The sequence below is a fragment of the Lycorma delicatula genome, chromosome 8, assembly GCF_047948215.1.
Source record: "Lycorma delicatula isolate Av1 chromosome 8, ASM4794821v1, whole genome shotgun sequence".
NCBI lineage: Eukaryota > Metazoa > Arthropoda > Insecta > Hemiptera > Fulgoridae > Lycorma > Lycorma delicatula.
This window is the reverse complement of record NC_134462.1, coordinates 125,482,383-125,497,630: the sequence shown is the minus strand read 5'-3', so window position 1 is coordinate 125,497,630 and position 15,248 is coordinate 125,482,383.

Here is a 15,248-nt window from a genome sequence, read left to right as displayed (position 1 = left end):
CAACATGGATGCACCAAGATCTGGCAGCCCAATAACAGTCGCAACAGAGGAAAATGAATTGCCCATATGTTTAGAAGTGACACAAAGTCCACGAAAACGATTCGATTATGAAATCAATTTGAAAGTATATCCTTCTGCAACCTCAAAATGTTAAAACTATGTTCAAAGTTTATAATCATGATCTCAGTAAGACAGATAATAGTACAGCCTGTTACTGGAATAAAAATTCATTTAACTTAATGTACGAAAACTTTTTACAGTGGTAAATCTGGTTTTTCTAATTTCATGTGCCGAATAAATATTTTAGAAGATGGTAAATCTTCAATTATAAAATGCCTAATTTATAGTATTTGGAATGTAGAGTAGGCAAACAAGTATTTAAGTCTGCCTCATCAATTTCAGTGGATTTAAACATCCAACAAATCTTTTATTTTAAAGAAGTAATTTTCAATACATACAACAGTATTCAAAAGAATCAATATTTTAAATATAAATAATATTACTATAATACTACTCACTTGAATTTACAGTGTATTCTTAAATTAATGCATCTTCTTAATTTAGCTTCTATTTGAATGTTTATTATAAACCGATAGGTATGATCTTCTGTATTGCTTCTAAATAAAATTCTAATTTTTCTAACTTTCTTTGTTTTATTCGAATTATCTTACACCATTTTGTTCAGAATTAAGTTCTCTTACAAGTTTTATTTCAAGGTTTTAGATTTTTATTACAAATTTAACAAAGTTATTGTACATCAAACATAAAAACGGATTTTTTACCATAATTTATTGATTTTCATCCCATATTCCTTAAAAACTACTGCAGATACAGTTGTGTTAGGTATTTTATTTAAGTTTTAGAATAAAAACCATTGAAATCACTAATTCTGCCCCCCTAATCAATGTCCAAAATATTTTAGTATGACCTGTTTCACCGGGGTTGATGAAGTCTGAGTGAAATCTGTCATTTTACTCACAAACGAGCCATTTTGGGGCATATGTTTATATGAAATTTTCCATTAATTTAAGGTGTAGAATATGTTATGAAAATCCCGGGAGAATATTTTTATACACTCTGTATATAACTTGATTCCAATACCTTTTTTCTTCTTTTTATCCAATTTAGCTTCCGGGAATCACAGTCGGGTATTACTTCTGAGGATGATATGCGAGTGTAAATGAAGTGTAGTCTAGTTCAGTTTTAGGTCGACCAATTCTGAGATATGTGATTAATTGAAATCCAACAACCAAAGAACACCGGTATCCGCGATCTAGTATTCAAATCTGTATTAAACTAACCGTCTTTACTAGGATTTGAATGTTACAACTCGCGGCTTCGAAATCAGCTGATTTGTGAAGTTCGCCACTACAACAACCGTGTAATGTCAATTTCAACAAAACAAAATTACAAAATGTTCTATTACTTTTAAAGTTAAATATTTCAAAATATTTAAATTTTATAAACAATAGCGATTCTACTAAAATAATAAACTCCAAATAAATAAATATCTTAGGCAAGTTGGCTATAGTTTAAAACGTGTAAACCTCCCTCTAAAATATATTGTTACGACCAACCATTATTTTTCTATTAGAGCTAAAGAACATATTAATAATATAGAGAAAGGCTGTTTCGATAAATCCAATTATGCTGCTAATCACATTTTATAAAATAAACATAAATACAACTAATTATTATAAAAATAATTACAAATAATTTTATTAATATATTAGATTTTTCCACTGATTATAATAAAACAAGTAATCTCAGAACATTATTGTAATAACAATAAATTAATAAAGGAACATATCAAATTTGAAGATTATTTTCTATTTAAATTAATAATTTTCAAGTTGCCTAATTTATTTCCGTATGCCTTTGTTGGTGGGTTATTACTAGTGTATAATTTTGTGTTTACGTTTTTAATTTTAATGTTTTAAATTACAAAAAAAATATCTCTCCTGAGGATTGTTGAATGACCCAAAGCCCTAGGGATGTAATATGAATTGTTTGTAAGGGTGATTTTGATTTTTATATTATAACAAATTATTTAACCTAACTTGCAATTTTATAAATAAATGTTTTTTTCTGATCGGAACAAAAAAAAATTTGAAAAAAATTATAGTTGTATTACAAGTTCATATTAATTATTTAATCAAGCACATGAAATAATATTAATTTAAATACATCAATTATAATATGTTACTACAAAATAATTAATGGTTGAGAAATCGTTACTAAAAATTATTTCGAGCATATACTTACTTATATCTGTACATGTTGAAGTGGTCCAGGTAAATCATATGTTTGTCTTTTTTTAATTCATCAACAGAACAATATTGTTTTGTAAAAGTAAATCTTTTAATTGTAAAATAAACTGATTGTACCTTTCTCATAAAGTGTGCATCGCCAATGATCTATAAGCCCATTTTTTTTTTCTCTTAAAAGCTTGTGTTTTTAGGAGGCCCAAAAACTGGACATTACACATTATACGAGAAAATATTTAGGCATAATGATTACAAGCTTAGTGTTTTGTAAAGGTTCTTCAGAGTAATACGGTTCACTCCATTTTGTTAACAAACAAAATCAATTTTATCATTTCACAAGAATTTATTAAATAAAAAACCCAGAGATTTTGCTTTACAGACAACAAAAATAGTATCAATATCATTAATGGCAATTGTGGCCATGCTATCTGCAATGTTGTTAAGTTTTAGATGGTTACAATCCATCTAGTAAATAATTTTTTAAAGCTGCATTTATGCAATTTTCAATTTTATTTAATAATTATCTTTAGAAATAAGTAGTTGTGTTACCTGTGAGAAGAGTTATAATGAACGGCTAAAGATTTTGAGGCACATTAATAAACAATAAAGGAAGCAAAAACGTTAGATGAGGTGCTCCACATGCTATATCTTGAAGTGAGAACCTAAATTTACATGTGCATTTTTGTCAAAAGATAAAATTTCTACTACCTGTTCACAATTTGTGAGGTATGAATTGAAAAGAAAGTTTCCCCTCCGATACTGATACCACAGCTACTTAAGTAGTTTTATCGGTATAAATAAATATGTTAAAATATTTCAGAAAATTGAAAATAAAATTTTTTTTATCTTAAGAATTTAAAATATTTTCCAAAGACTGGGAAATTGCTACGTCTTGTTAGACATTTGCTAATGGACACAAAAATTAAATTACCTTATAAATATAGTAGTACACCTGCTGTTAAGCTGTCCTTTCAGTACACTGCACAATAATTATCCAGAATAAACATAGCAATATACATATACACTTTCTTTTAATTATCACGCATTTGAGTATGATATTTTAAATACATCTTACTCTGTTCAAGTAGCATTTGGGTAGGTAATACAGAACATACTTTAAGAACCGATTCAGTATATGAAAAACAGAATAAAAATTCATTTATTACCATCAACCATTCTATCTATCTCTATCTATATTATCAGTCCATTTTTGGTTTTTAAAAATTTATTTCTCATTAGTACGTTTTGAGGTATCCTGATAATATTTGATATAGTTATTACATTTTCAGATAAACTAGTAGATATGTGACAAATACAGCTTCATTTTGTAATGAATTTAATAATAAATTAAGCTCTAAAAAGAGATAGAATAACTACAGTGAAGATTAAATTAAATTGTAAAATGGAATTATTGTTTGCAATAGTATTGAATTGTAATTTACATATAAATTTATAGCAACAATACTTTAAAACTTACAACCACTATATCCCCATATTTTTTTTTGTTTTATTTTTGATCACAAAAGATATGATGGTAAAATGAAAAGTAATAAATTAATAAGATTAAGAATTTAATATGGTACTAAGAACAAAGTAATGCTGTAATGCTCTCGGAGACAAATGTTAGATTTGAAGGTGTAATAAATCATTAAAATGTATTTTATATGATATTGCTGAGAATAGATTGGAAGTGACAAATTATGTCGATAGTAGACTCATCAACAGCAGCTGTTAAGGTGAATTCATTTTTTTTAGAAATTGTATTTTAATAACAGAAACTTTCCCAACACTGTACCTCTCCTGAACAACATTGCAAAATGCCAAAAGTTTGATTTAAAATTCAATTTTTCTTTACTAGTCAATAAATAAACTGCCATGATTACCTTAATTTTCAATGATTACCTCTTCATCTAATATGTTCTATTAAAATTACATTTTTTGGTTTAACTGTTAAGAATTTTATTATCACAAAATGACATCATTTATTAAATATAATTTTAAGTTAAGGCAAAAAGTACATGTAAGTGCAGGTACACAAATTTTTAGTGAATAACAAAGTAAATTATTTACTACCATAATTTACAGGTAAGTTGCAATTAAAAATCACACCTGAAAGTGATTGATTTAATCTGAAAGAAATTTATGATTTAAAGGGTTTTCGTCTCTGTGAGCTTTATTCTCTTAACACTTATTAAAAAAAAAAAAAATATCTAAGTTATCTTTATATGGTTTGAAAATTATAATACTCTAGCAAATTTTGTAAATTCTGCATAAGTATATAGTGGTTATAAATATCATTTCCCAACAGTAAAAGTGGAGATGTCACTCTAACCCCAAAAAACATAAAAAACTTTCTCATGAAAATTAAACAGATCGTTTCTCTCTTTGGTAGATACATTAAACTCTACCACAATATGCTTCACCTCTTATATGAAGTAATTTGAAAGACAACCTGGAACTTTAGATGTTATCCAAATTAATCGCTTCATTACTAATATTGTATTGATTTTAAAGACAAATTGTTAATTCATACAATGGAATTTAATTACATTCATAAGCTTCTACATAGAGCTAAGTCTTTAGATATTATAATAAAATAAATAAAGATTAGTAGAATCAAGAATCGATGAGTTACTCCCAAGTTTTCCTAATTCTTTTAAATGTTTTCTCTCAACTTAAAAAACCTATAACACTTTGTTTTTTTTGCTAGAGCCCTTCTAATCTTTTCTTACACATGTCTTCCCCTCCATAAGAGCTGCTGGACATTCTTAAATGTACATTGATGTTACCACTTTTCTACATTAAATTTTTTATGGTTTTTACTTATTGCATTGCACGTTTTATATATTGTAATAATTAGATTGAAAACTCACCAATTACCGTTTCCTCTCCAATCTAATTTGATGAAAATTACAATTCTATTTATGATTAAATTCTGGGATAAAAGTCCTCCATCTGACATTGCTGAAAAAGAAAACTTAACAGTTTAGTTATTACATTACAAATAAGTTACAAAGTCTACAAGTTGTATTAGTATAATTTTTTGTTTAACGATATTTAGTTAATACATAATTCAATTCACCTTAAAATTATAAAATTTAACTTTATGCTTTTTGTTATGAAGAATTTGGTGAATTAAATTATAAGAAGTGTAAATTAATTCATCAAAACATCTAAGTTTAGTCTGTTGTGCTTTTAATATAATAATTTGCCTGCGATATAAGTCTCATAAGCAGACAGATATCACTCTGTTAAGGGGCGATTAAGAAAGTAGCTATTGCCTCAGCCTAAGAGATAAATCCAGAATTTTATCCAAGACAAACCTCAAAGATGTAATCGATATTCATGGAATCTATTTGACGAATAAGGGATTCCAATCGACTCAAGGAATCTAGTTCACAATAATTAATATTTTTATGTCTCTGAAGCAGTCATAACTCAACAGATAACCTGACATGAACACATATCTATTTCCAAAAAAACGCTGAGCCAATCTTAATAAAAACTGAACATCAATAGTTAGGCTTTCTGAGGAAAATGGATATTTTAATGGTTTTCCTGATGGCTTTCCCACAAAAATTATTGCATACCAGCATGAAGCTGACTAAACTATAGCTGATATTCAGCCCTGAAATTGGTCCTTTCACTCTGTTCATCACATTGACTGGTTGTATAGTGTCATCGTAAATTTAAAGAAATCAACTTTATATGGTATCACTTGTATCTCGCATGACTTGTATAGCACAGAATTCACAGATCAGGAATTTACAATGTAATGACTTGTTCAACCACTCCTTCAATCTATTTAGTGCTGGTAAAGGAGCAATTGATGAAAGATATGATATTGCTGTTTCCAACTGTGAGATTTGTTTTGTAATTCATTTTTTGTGAGCAAACTTACAGTTAAACTAAAATCTGTAGATTATAATCTAATGATTATACTAATGTTATGAGTGACATAGTCATGGTGCCAGAAAATCATGAAGAACAGCTGAATATTGATTTGTAATCAAGAATTACCTTAAACCTGATTGATATTTAAATATTTATTTTAAAAAACGATAGAGGAACCGGAACTGTTATGATAATTTTTTTTTATTTCTAGTTACTTAGGAAGAAATTTTACTTTGAAAAAATAAATCATTAAAATAATTATAATCAGATATATATATGTCATTTGCCGTAAACAAAAGATTGAATGCGACAAAGATTGAATACGAGATGCATGTCCCACAAAATAGCATTGGCATTCTCAAGAAAAAAGCATTTCATGCCGGGCTTAGTAAGGAAAGTGAGGACTGAAACAATTGCCCATCATCTTCTACACAGAGTAGGCCAAGCCCACTAAAACGCAGAAAATCTTTCAGCTCTACAAGCAACATCTTCACTCCGTTCACCACTGGGACTGGTCGTGTATGAAAATCATTATTCTTAATGAAATAGAAAGAAATTGTACCTCTTACCTCTTTTGTGCTTTATATGCATCAGTACATTGTGATTGCGACAGATTATGTAATTCAATAACTGAAGATAAGACTTCTGCTAGGTCAAAGAAAATTATTCACGAAATGTACCTCACAGTTGGGAACAGTAACATCATGTGTTTCATCGACTACTCTTTTACCTATTACCTATTAAATGAATGAACATGTAATTAGATTACGCATAGCTGATTGGTGTTAGCACATTATATACTTTGCTTCTACTTACTAAAAATGTAATTAATTCTTGTATTCTAATATCATTGTAGATGTAAAATAGTTAATAAAAATTATTTGTTTTAAATAATTAAAACATTTCTCCTGACATTAGGTATTCGTGTGTGATCCTCATATGTCACAACCGTAACCGGCAGAGGACAACTTCCTCACGACGAGAGTTTCTGCAAGAGGAGCCCCATGGCAACACTTAATCCGTTGGAGTTTATTATAGTCGGTAGCCGTCCAGTCACTTTGCCACCTCACTCGCAGTGATTGTTTTATATGATTGATAAAATCAAAGGTACTAACTCGGGTGGTGAAAGGAGGCTGAATACATGCTTCCTTGGCAGCAGAATCTGTTCTTTCGTTACCTAGAATTCCAACGTGGCTGGGGATCCAGCAAAAACCTACCTCCCTGTTGCGTTTATTTAACTCAGCGATTTTATCATAAATGTCAATGACAGGATGTTTGGAATAAAGGTTTTCCAATGTCTGGAGAGCACTGTACGAGTCACTGCAAATAAGAATGCTCCTATATTTAGGGCCAACGATATTTAGAGCCCTATCCGCAGCGAGTAGTTCTGCGGTGAACACACTCGTAACACCGGGTAGGCCAAACATATAGGACTGTTCATTGATAACAAAAGCACAACCAACGTTACCGCCATGCTTCGACCCATCAGTATATATCCCCACGCCTGGGTTCAACTTGGCGAGGAGAAACTGAAACATCTGCCAAAAAACAATAGGTGGCGTGGAACGCTTATATTATGTTGTAAGATCAAACGTAAAATTTACATGGTGTATTCTCCACAGGGGGTTCGAGCACGGACATGATGGAAAGAACGAGGGAGAGTTAACACTCATATGCTGCAGCAGACGTCGTGTACGGACACCCACAGGCGCAGTACAACGTGGACGGTCCTCATACTCCCTCATATTAGGATTCTTAAGAACTGGGTCAAAAGCTGGGTGATTCGGCTGTCCGCTGAGACAGCCAAATCATACAGACATCTGTTGTTGCCTACTACAGAGCTTAAAATTATATTCAGTCAAAACTTCAATTGTCTATACTGTGTGTTGTGTTCACACAGTTATTAGGGTTTTGCTATATTTTCATAAATTCTTTATAATACTGAAGAGATTTTTTTCTCATTTTTATTTGCTACATGGCCTCTAAAAAGTTGATGGATGCTCAAATCATCCAGACAATTATTGTTACATTACAGGTAAATGTACGCATAAATCTCAAAGAAAAACTTATTTCTGGATTGCGCACTCAGGGATCAAGATAAAATCTGGGTGCCTCGTGTTATTTTTATATGATGCTCAGTAACTGAACGGTTCAACAGGAAACGACGAGCCCTGTTATTTATCATGCATTAGCTGCATGGAAGTCCTTCAGAGACATTGTTGGTGTTTTTTAGGCAACAGAAAAGATGAAAACTATGTTTATGGTTAATAAGCTGTTAAAAAACTACAAATATTTAGTACGTAGGATGTCATTAAAGATTCATTTCCTACAGTCTCACCTAGACTTTTTTCCTGAAAATTTGTGCTCTGTCAGTGATGAGCAAGGAGACCGTTTCCGTCAGCATCACTACCAAGGAAGATGGGACGCTAGAATGATTGATGACTGTTGTTGGTTTTATTTAGAGAAACTGATAAAACATCGTATAAGCGAGAAAACATTTGTAAACTTATTTTAAAAACTTAGTTCCAATGATTTAATCGTTTAAAAACTCTATTGAATATATTTCAATTCATCTGTATTTGAATAACAAAAACTTAGCTGATTTGAACAAATTATAAATGAATACATAAAAATAATAACTTTTTTGAAATATTGGTATGACATTGATTATGCATTTATTGGTAAATAAATCGTATGTATTTAAAAATGCAATGTATTACACAAAATTTTATAAGTTTTGAATTCAGCACCCAATATTTGTTAAAATACCATGCCCAATTCTAGATGTGATTTTTATATTTTGCTGCGTTTTAAAAATTCTATTAGACATTTACAGTACTTACTTTTTATTCAATCCAGATTTGAAACTACGGTTGATAGTCACTTTAACTAAAATTTTCTTTTATCTTCCATAACCATTTTCCGCTTTCAATATTATATTTGAGAATCAGTAACCATTTTTTTTGTCACAGCTTCCATGAATTTAAAAGTACTCCCAGTACAGCACCTACAACTCAAAATCACTTGGCAAAAAGATTAGTAATGCACTTAATATGAACTGTTAATTTTTTTTTTTTTTTTTTTTTTTGTTTTGCGTAGGAGGAGGAAAAGCTCTACCAGCCACCGTCTGCGCCCGCAACAGACGGTAGTGTCGGGCTCTCACCGACTAAAAACCTCCCCCTTAGGGAGGAGGACCCTATTAGGGATTGGGATCGTGGACGCGACTTAACTAACTAATAATAAAATAATATCTACGTTGTACCTGAAAAAAAATACACAGCATATACAAAATTTAAATCTATTTTCATAAAACTTAATTTACACTGCTTATCTAAGTAATTTTAATGTAAAATTTACGTTGAACCTGAAACAGAAACATACACAAAAATAGACATAAAAATTTCCTACAGGAAAGTTCCTATCAGGGGACCCTACTGGGACTAGGCATTGGGATCGCGGATGCGACTTAACTAATAATAAAATAATATCTACATTGTACCTGAAAAAACATACACAGCATATACAAAATTTATATCTATTTTCATAAAACTTAATTTACACTGCTTATCTAAGTAATTTTAATGTAAAATTTACGTTGAACCTGAAACAGAAACATACACAAAAATAGACATAAAAATTTCCTACAGTAAAGTTCCTATCAGGGGACCCTACTGGGACTAGGCATTGGGATCGCGGACGCGACTTAACTAATAATAAAATAATATCTACATTGTACCTGAAAAAAAATACACAGCATATACAAAATTTATATCTATTTTCATAAAACTTAATTTACACTGCTTATATAAGTAATTTTAATGTAAAATTTATGTTGAACCTGAAATAGAAACATGCACAAAAATAGACATAAAAAATTCCCTAAAGGAAAGTTCCTATCAGGGGACCCTACTGGGACTAGGCACCTACCGCGATTTTATAAGAATATTATACTATCAACTTAAAAACTACACAACTTATTTTTACCATGAAAATTTATAATATTAAACAATAATAACAAAAGTAAGTACCTTTAGTAGAAAATTATCCTACAATAAAAGGGAGTACCACAATGTAAGGAGGGCCACTTACATGGCAGCTCTCCCTTAGAATATTAAATGAACCGTTGAGTTACCTGAAACAAAAGAAAATAAGACAAATTCAATTAGCGGTTGTGAAATTAAATAGTTTTGTTTTAGTTATTTAATTCATTTCATGTATGATAGCACTTAACTTTTTCTAACAAAAATATTTATTAGGAATGATTAGGTGGTCCATTTTTACTTCTTAAATATTTAACCTGAGGTACAAGTATTTATATAGACATTTTTTACAGAAATAGAATCACTAGCTAGGTAGGTACACAAGAAAAGCTATACCTTCTTCCAGACTAGATAGATACAAAGAACACTGAATTTTTTACGGACCCCGCATCGGGTAGATATCCATTGAGAAATCATTGAAAAACACCCTTTTAATAGATCAAGGTAGAAGAAAATAAAGGAAAAAAGTTGAAGTTAGAAGGTGAGAAAGGAAGATTGCTAAACAAGACAACTCGCTCAAAAAAATTCTAAGCCCCTTTTAAGGCAGCAAGGATTCCTCTCGTACAAGATCAGAGCGCTTTACCAAGAATAAATGCAAAAACATTATTCTGAATTAAGGTTCACTGATGTAGTTGGTAACAAATCTATATCGCATCCAGGAATGTGTGTTATATGAACCTACTTGGCCGAGCTAAAATTTTCAGCTAAGAATAATGTTGAATGGTAACAAAAATCGATACAGGATATCGGTATACCACCTGATCCTTTTACTAATTTTTATATTATTTTTTAAAAATCATATTTAATATTTTTATAGAATGAAATGCATCATTTATTTTCTTATTATTTTTTACAATTTTATATAGGTTTCCACTTGCTTTGATTGCTCTGGTATTTAAAATTCATGAAATATTTATGTGCCATCTACTTTATAAGTATATTCAAAAAATTTTGACAAAGAGGTGCAAGCATGGTTTCATTAAATTTTCAAGCCCCCGTCAGGCAAGAGATTCATTGTCAAAGCAATTAAAACAATAAAGGACTAAACAGAATTTCCATTATCAAAAACAAAAAAACTTGTGAAATCACTTCTAAATTTTTACACAGTATATTTTCTATTAAAATAATATGTTAAATGAAGATATTGCTTTGTTTCATCTATCAAAACCCATTCTCTATCTGTAAACATATATAAAATTCATTTTTATTATAATTAAGGAGGTATCTAAGTGAAAAGATGACTGTCACGACAATAATTTGATTCTTATTTCATTTATTTTACACATGAAATCAAACAAAATCAGTTGCTTTTCATGGCTATTCTTTACATTATAAAAGAATAATTGTCTTCTACAAAAAGAATAATTGAGTTAAATTATAAGTACATGTTGCATTTCAATTTTATTAACAATGATGAAAAAAAATCAAATGATGTACAGTTGTTAACTGATAAATACTCAAAATATTCTTGAAATATTGTAAGCCAAGAAATGTACATAATAAGTTATTAAGTTTAATTGCTGTAACAAAATTCATAAAAATTTGTATATATATATATATATATAAAATTTAACATTATATGAAATTTAAATCACCTAAACACAGTAATTAGATTATTTATACTTATGTTCCAATAACCGGTTTGTGCAGTATCTTACACCTTCACTTGCTATTATATTCTATCTTATTCTTTTTAATTTATTTGTATTATTTTTGTGTAAATTATAAATATTTTATTTAATTAAATAATTATAAATTTTCACAGTACATTTATGTTCATTTTTTTGTCTTAGGTCATTTGACTGGTTTTTGATGCAGCTCTTTAAGATTCCCTATTTAGTGCTAGTCGTTTCATTTTGGTATACATTGTACCTGTACAATAGGGTATGTTGTATACCCTAATTATGTTCGTAATATCATTTAAAATTTCACAAAAGATAACATTATAATTTATCATAAAAAATAGATATCATTAAAACAAATAAGTTTTAATGTAATAAAAATAGAATTTAATACATACTGGAGATGCAGGGTACTGCAAAAAAACAGTCGGTGGAAATTAATATGGCAAGTGTAACTTATCTAATTACTGTGTTTTGGTGGTTTATATTTCAAATAAAATATTTATCAGAGACAAATTAGGCATTGACCAGATACTGGCATTTCTTGATATGTAACACTATTAAGTTTCTTTTCTTTATTATACTGTTTTTTCCTTTATTGCATTATGTTGTAATTTGCCACACAAAATTTCTGTGTTTCGCATGACATTTAATGACAGATCTACCTAAATTTTTTTAAAAATTTAGAAATAAAAGTACCTGCAGTATCAAAAGAGAAAGTTACCTATCAGTGATATAAACTGGAGTCTAAACTAATGGACTGACCTGCTCTTTTTCTGTTTAGCCTCGGGAACCACCATAAGGTATTACTTAAGAAGATGATATGTATGAATGCAAATTAAGTGTAGTTTTGTTCAGTCTCACATCGACTATTCCTGAAATGTGTGGTTAATTGAAACCCTACCGTGAAAGAACACTAATATCCACAATCTAATATTCAAATCCATTTAAAAGTCTTTACTAGGATTTGAACCTTAGAACTCTCGACTTTGAAATCATTTGACTTGCAATGATGAGTTACCACTAGACTAGCCACAGTGGGCTAATGCCCTGACCTTGGCCCCTGGTACAAGGCAAGTGATAATGTCCGGTTGAATTCACAGAGTGAGTATCTCCAATACTTGGTTGCTCTAACTGAAGCTAAACATTACATAAACGGATGGAGTCTTAATAAATACTAGTATTATCATGAAATTATATGGTGTAGTAAAGAATTAGTAGTACCTTAATATTTTACCATTTGGTAACACAGCTATACATTTATCGCCAAGGCTAATCCAAAGATCAAATCCATCGAGCAGCTGAAAGAATCGGTCGATCTGGTAGTCTGAAGAAATAGGATGCAGCATGAAGTGAAGAGTTGATGAGATGTGGAATGTAATCTGGTAATCTGTATTATTTCTAGTCTCATTTTTATTTATAGTTTGTAAATTTTTGTAGTGAGGAAGATAATGTTAATTTCTCACTTTGATATTGATCGCACTTTAATTTCACACTTTATTTTCACCAATCACTTTATTTACCCCACAATTTCAAAATATGTGAAAATAAAATAATTACACACTAAAAACCAGAATCAGTACACGCCTTTTTAATATGCAAGGCAAATATATTACATAAAAAAATTATTAAATTTTGAAGTAATTTGGATTACTGTTATGGTAGATGGATTTTTTTCAAATAATCATTCTACTTAGGTTTTTACCACAAAAAATTGGTAAATTTTGCAACTAAGTTAATTGTTTTAATAAAAAAAAAAGCAAATAAAGTGAAATAATTTATTATGGCACCTCTAAAATCAGCTGACTCTGGTTTGAAAAAATTAAACTAACATGCAAGCATGCATCTTCTCTGAAGCTGGTTGGCTGAATGCAGATTGGGGAATGCAAAGGGTATTCAAAATTTAAAATATTTCAAATAAAATAAAAAATAAAAAATTCTTAAAACTGTAATTAGATATAAATATGCTCTAACCTTCAATTTGATTAACACCTACCAAAAAAATTTAAGAAAAAGCTTATGTAATATAATATATATCAAATAAAAAAAAAATTAAAAATTAACATTATATCCTACATGAACCAGATTTAAAAGCTGCATTTAATTAAGAAATTGCCTCTATATATTTACTTATTTTTTTAATTTCTTGAACTTATTTAAATGATTAATTTTGTCAATGAAATGAACAAAATTTAAATAATTTACAAAAAAGGTAATTTTAAAAACCCACTCATTAATATTTCAAATAAAATTTTTATAAAGCAATTTAAACTAAAAAAAAGGAATTTTTATGAGATTAAATTTAAAATTAAAATAAAAATTTAAATTATAAAACTGAATTTTTTATGAATTTAAATTGAGTTAAGGAGGACTTCAGCCACTGGTAGTGAAGTGATGAGCTGAAAACACAAAGAAACATAATAAACATAGAATAACTAAATATTATGAATTATATGAATAACTATTTCTAACATTAACATATTTATATATCACCCCCCAATATATAGACACATTTATATACACAGCACCCCCCAACCGAACCCGATGAACGATATCGGGATGATGAAGTACGGTCGCGACGCGGTTGACGCGGCACGAATGTTTATGTACCCGGCACTTGCGAAAACTATTCATTGCATACAACATAGATATTTACAATGTCAATATGTAATCAAGAATTATAATTAAAAGTAATTGTGTATCATATTAGGTATCAAAAATTATCAGTATCAAAAATTTAAAACAATACACCCTGAACTGTTTCAGAGCATATCAGACTTGCTAAGTTGATAAACAATTTATAACAATACACCCTGAAGTGTTTCAGAGCATATCAGACTGCTAAGTTGATCAAAAATTTATAACAATACACCCTGAACTGTTTCAGAGCATATTAGACTTGCTAAGTTGATAAAAAAATTATAACAATATACCCTGAAGTGTTTCAGAGCATATCAGACTTGCTAAGTTGATAAAAAATTTAAAACAATACACCCTTAACTATATGACATTTTCTGTCTGTATATACAATCTAATCTGTGTGTTGTTACAGTTATAAATAATTTGAAACTGTATTTCTAAAAATGAAACCGAATTAGAAGACTGAACTAGGTAAATATTAACCAGAAGATTTTTGTTTCATAATTTCAACAGAAAAATTTTATCGATTTGAAGAAATATAACTTAAGGGATTTTTCTATTATTTTCAATATTAAAAATAGAAGATTAACGAAGAAATCAATTACTCAGAGAGTCTTTAATCATAATGAATTTACTTGCATTTTTCATATTTCTTTTTTTCCCTTTTGTACCTGTGCAGGTGTATGCATTACTATCCAGACCTCTTGATTATCCCATTTAAGATTCTCTAAGAATGCATTTTCACAGCATAATATTGCCAATCCTGGTTGGAATTAAAAGTCTAT